The sequence below is a fragment of the Notothenia coriiceps genome, unplaced genomic scaffold (assembly GCF_000735185.1).
Source record: "Notothenia coriiceps isolate Sejong01 unplaced genomic scaffold, NC01 NC01_scaffold00037246, whole genome shotgun sequence".
Classification (NCBI taxonomy): domain Eukaryota; kingdom Metazoa; phylum Chordata; class Actinopteri; order Perciformes; family Nototheniidae; genus Notothenia; species Notothenia coriiceps.
The window spans coordinates 2,510,238-2,515,607 of NW_011369947.1; positions in this window are offsets into that span (position 1 = coordinate 2,510,238).

Here is a 5,370-nt window from a genome sequence, read left to right on the forward strand (position 1 = left end):
CTAAATTGATTTATCAACTTTTAATACTTTTTAAGACCCCGCGGACACCCTGCAGGCAACGTTTTGCTTTAGAGAGGCTGTTCTTCAAACTTTAAAACAGCAATAGAAGGTGAATCTCAGGATCACAGTTTGAAATGCATCAGCTCAACATAACATGGACTAACAAATCACCTTTAAACCTCTTCTATCTAAACACTGATTGACTGCAAAGTGCCTCAAAGAAAAAAGTCTTGTCTAAATATTTAGAGCCCTATTGCACCATTGTGGTTAAAAAATGATCAAGGGTCACTTACGCTCTTCTGGCCTAGAAAACAAATTAAATGTTGAAGTTTCAAAAAATAATCTCCACTCCCATGCAATACTGTGGGGACATTGACTAGATAGAAGTTTTAAGCAGTTAATTATTTTGCTGTTGTAGCAAAAACGACTTCATGTGTAAATAATATATTTGTTGTCTAAATCGTATTAATGTTAAAATAGCAATTACTGACAGAAGAGGAAAAACATCAATAAAATCAGTAATTTCAAACTTTTCATGTCCAGCGTAAATTGCAAACGGCTCCGTTAGATAAACAGTTGTTCATTGTCGAAAAGCAAACATAGCTTGGTGATGGCTGTATTTGAGAAGTTAAGGGATCGTCAGAGTCATAAGGGTTCATCCTGTGGGGGTCATGAATGTGTGGACCGTAATGAATGGCAAATATTTTCAATAGCTGTTGAGACATTTCAATTAAAACCACAAATGAAACTACATATGTCTAATGGCAAGACGTAAGGGGATAACTTAAGTCAATAGGATTCATCCTCTGGGGACCATGAATGACTGTAAAAACTGCCACAGCAATTTACCACACAGTTGTTGAGATATTGTACTGGACAACATGGTGTATTGTTATAATTAGACCGACTTGGTAAAGAACTGGAAAAGAAATACCATTTAGATACTTTCAGACATTTATCTCTTCAGTTTTCTTGGATAAAAAATGAGCTGCCATCTGTATAAACTGTGGATTGCTACATTTAATATATTAAGGCATATACGCAGTGGCATCTGTGTTGATTTATTCCAGCTGCCAGGCCTGCTTAAACACCTTCCTGTGATCCCATACAACCTGCTCTGTTCTGCTACATTAAATGAAATCAGAGGCCGGCAATAGAGGGTCGCTCTGAGGCCACAGTAGCTATCACAAGGGTAGCGAGGTCAGGATCAGTCATTTATGACGTTAATTATGATAAAAAAAAACTCCCATAATGCAGCAGCAGACAGGTTGGCAGGACGACCAGTGGTCCTGTCTCTCGTTCAGACATGATGTTAAGAACATAACTGGATTAGAAGACAAGTGGACCACCTGTACAAACGGTACTGCACGTTCATGCATGACGGCATGTTTTGGTCATGTTTGTATGAACACACATTGCACACACACACGCACGCACGCACGCACGCACGCACACACACACGCACACACACACACACACACACACACACACATATACTCACATATTCTTAAACCATATTTGCTCTGTTTCCCTCCCTTCCCTCCGTCTCCCTCTCTCTGTCTCTCTGGATGGGTGTCGTTGACGAGCTCAGTGCGGATATAATTGGCACTGGCCCCATGTGGCACTGTAGTGAAGAAATCAAGGGCGCACAGATGTAAACAAACAAACAAACACACACACACACACACACACACACACACACACACACACACACACACACACACACACACATGCTAACACACACAAATGCACACCAGCCCCTTGCCTATAGTGCGTCTTTTCACTTAACACCCGTCCTGCAGGCTCCCATGGTACTCATTTCCTTGTTTTGATTTCAATGTCACACCGATCCCATCTCCCCCCTCTACTGTTTCCCACCCTCTCCCCTTTTTTGCATCCAATAAACACTCTTTTTCCTCCCGATTTTTATATTCCCTCCTTCCTTCACCACCTCCCTTCCCCCTCTGATGTTTATATTTTCTCTGCCTCTTTCCCCTCTCTCGCAGACCAGCAACATGCAAATTATGCCCCATAAATGCAAATGCCTCCCTATCTCAGAAGAGACCTCCAGTGGAGAAGAGTCCGCCCTGCTCAGATATGCTCCACTGAATGTCTTCCTTCTGTAACGAAGGGGCGGCGTCTGTTTGAAGGTTACCTCTGAGAACTGTGTGCATTATTGAGATAGTCCAAGGCATCATTATTCAACAGGTTTAAATGGAGGCTGCACTAAAATTAGGGCACAAGTCGCAATGGTTTGTGGAATTTAATCATAAATGTAATAATAGAAACTCATATATGGTATTACAATGGTAATGGTTAATGTGTTAAGCGGCTAATAAGTGAGGAATCTAATGGTTCATTTACAGCGGCTCGATCACATTTCTCTATGTATTACTTAGCGAACTGAGAAACACTGCAATCTTTAATGGATTATTTATATGGATAATGCATGGCACATAGTGTCCAACAAACCATTGTCTACGAACATGCTAGCAGCTTTGTGTGATTGTACCTATGCTGCTATCCAGAGAACATCAAAATGTTTGACGTCTTATTAGTAAATGGAAAAAGGACCGGCCACTAAAAGTTCCTTCTTGTAAAATTGGGAAAAAATAATCTACCGACTAAGAAGCATTTTACTGGCGACACACAACAATGTAAGCGCCAGTGTAGATGGTAAACCACCAACTAAAACGCAACATAAAGCACATTTGCATACATTGAAATTGAAATTGAAACGTGTTTATGGTAAACATGTTCTGAATGTGATTTGATACAAACAGAATATAACACCAAGGGTAGCTAGTCACAAAAAAATCTCTGAAAGTTATATTTGTACAAAATATATTCATAAAAACGCCCAAAAAACTGTGAAAGCTGCTGGTGTACACTCTATAAGAAACTACACACGGTGAACCATGTTTTTGTTTACATTTGGCCTCATGCACCTGTCATGCTTGAAGGTTGGACATTTCATACTGGAACTTCCAACCTTCGTGTTGCTTGCATTAGCGGTGCATTAGGCTAACAGCATGCTCACAGTCACTATGCTATCATGCTGATGTTTACCATGTAGCTAGCATGATAAACATCTGCTAATTAGCACGCACACAAAGTACAGCTGAGACTGATGAGAATGTCATTTGTTTTGCAGGAAGAAAAGGGATCATAAAAGTTATAACAATTAATCAAGCAGGAAACATGACACAAAATGTTCATGGCATACATCCAATACTTGTTGAGGCATTTCAAACAAACAAAAAAACAGAACTGATACCGGCTAAAGCAAAAGTGAAATGTATTACTTGGACACCACAGAGATTTCATAATTCGTTTTTTCATTATAGATATTTCCGTCTAGTAAAATCGGTACACAGACGCTGCCTTTTTGAGACATGGCAATAGCATGGCTCCTTCCTTTTAATTATCTATAGCCAGAAAAACTAAAGTCCAAGCCCTAGAGGTATTCAAACCAGGGCCGTCCCTCCCGACAGGCCGATCATGCTGACTGCGTGGGGGCCTCATGTTGGCCAGGGACGGCCCTGATTAAAACCGAAGTATTTTCACTCACTAAATCCTTGAATGAGTCTATGAAACGAGGTGTACTGTATATTGATTGTTGATGTGTATTGTAGAGTTGAAGGTTGCCCCCGGATACAAAAAGAAGACGTGTCCTCAATGTTAGCTGCGGTCCTGTTTATGCATTTTTTTTTTCTGTTTTATTTATCACGCACTATAAAACGTGTTTCCTCAGAAGATTCCTCTCCACTTTGTTAGAGGTCTTCCCGCTTTAATACTGTATCACAGGGATGCTCAGGCAGTTGTGGGAACACCTCGCTGGCAGAGTCCCGGCCGTTGTGCTGATTGTGCTCACAGTCGTTGGAGGAAACAAAGGAAGGAGGATTGCTTTGTTCAGCTCTGTGCAGTCAGAGCTTCATTATGTGGGCAGGGCTGTGTCAGCTATAAGTGATCCGGGAGAGTGTCTCGCATTCCCACATTTCCCCTCTCCTTCCCGTTCTTCTTTCCCTGCCATCTTCTCTGCTCTCGCTCCTTCTCCCCCGCCACACTTTCTTATTTACATCCCACCGCCTGATACCCTCTCCATCTCTCGCTTTTACATAATCACTCTCTGTCTCTCTCTTCTTATGATTTCCAGCAGTCTGCCCGACGACTCTTCAGGGATTTTCTCGTCCTTTCCTTTCCTTCCATCTGACCTTTCTTTCAAATGTTTGCCTTTATCTTAATACCGCCCATAATTTATTCCACACCTCCTCTTCAAACCCTCTGTTTGTGCAGTAAAACTAGGGCTGGGCAATATGTTGATACTGGAATTGTGATACAAGACTAAAGATTGATAAATTGTTATATTCAAATCACAATATGTATTATTTGTCTTTACACACGACAGATCAAATGACCTGTAATGGTCACAATATCGTCACATTTAATCGAGGTCTTTGGTAGAAAATATCGTTATAGTTGATTTAATACTTTTTCCAACATGATTCTCATTGTCTTTGAATAATATATGAAAATGACCATGGTGCGATTATTTTTGAGAGAGGTTTTGTTAAAATTCTTTGTCATCTTTTTTGTAGTCCGGGACGCTCAGAAGCACCATTATACCTTATTCATGGTATTTTAACACATGTTTAGACTTCTAAAAAGAACATCCTTCTTGCTGTTTTAATGTTACACTAGTCTAACAAATAAGATGAACTATGCAGCGCTAATATACTCCATAAATCTAAAATATGCGTTTGAGACTGTTTTATCTGGCCTGTATTGTGTTTAATGTACTTGTAGATACATGCAACCTTCTGCGTGTGTGTGTGTGTGTGTGTGTGTGTGTGTGTGTGTGTGTGTGTGTGTGTACACTCAGCAGGGTGACTGTTCTCGGGGCAGATCTCCACACCAGAACAGAGCAGCAGCTGACCAGCTGTCCCCCTCGCAGCCAGCAGCATGTCGTCTCTTCTACCTTATTCTCTCCATCTCTGTCTCCGTTCATCCATCCCGCCTCACCCTGTCTTTCTCTTTCCTCTCACTCTTCCATCCCTCTCTCCCTCCCCATGTCTCTTTCTCTTTCCTCTCACCCTTCCATCTCTCTCTCCCTCCCCTGTCTCTTTCTCTTTCCTCTCACTCTTCCATCTCTCTCTCCCTCACCCTGTCTCACTCTCCTTCCTCTCACCCTTCCATCTCTCTCTCCCTCCCCTGTCTCTTTCTCTTTCCTCTCACTCTTCCATCTCTCTCTCCCTCCCCCTGTCTCTCTCTCCTTCCTCTCACTCTTCCATCTCTCTCTCCCTCCCCCTGTCTCTTTCTCTTTCCTCTCACTCTTCCATCTCTCTCTCCCTCTCCCTGTCTCACTCTCCT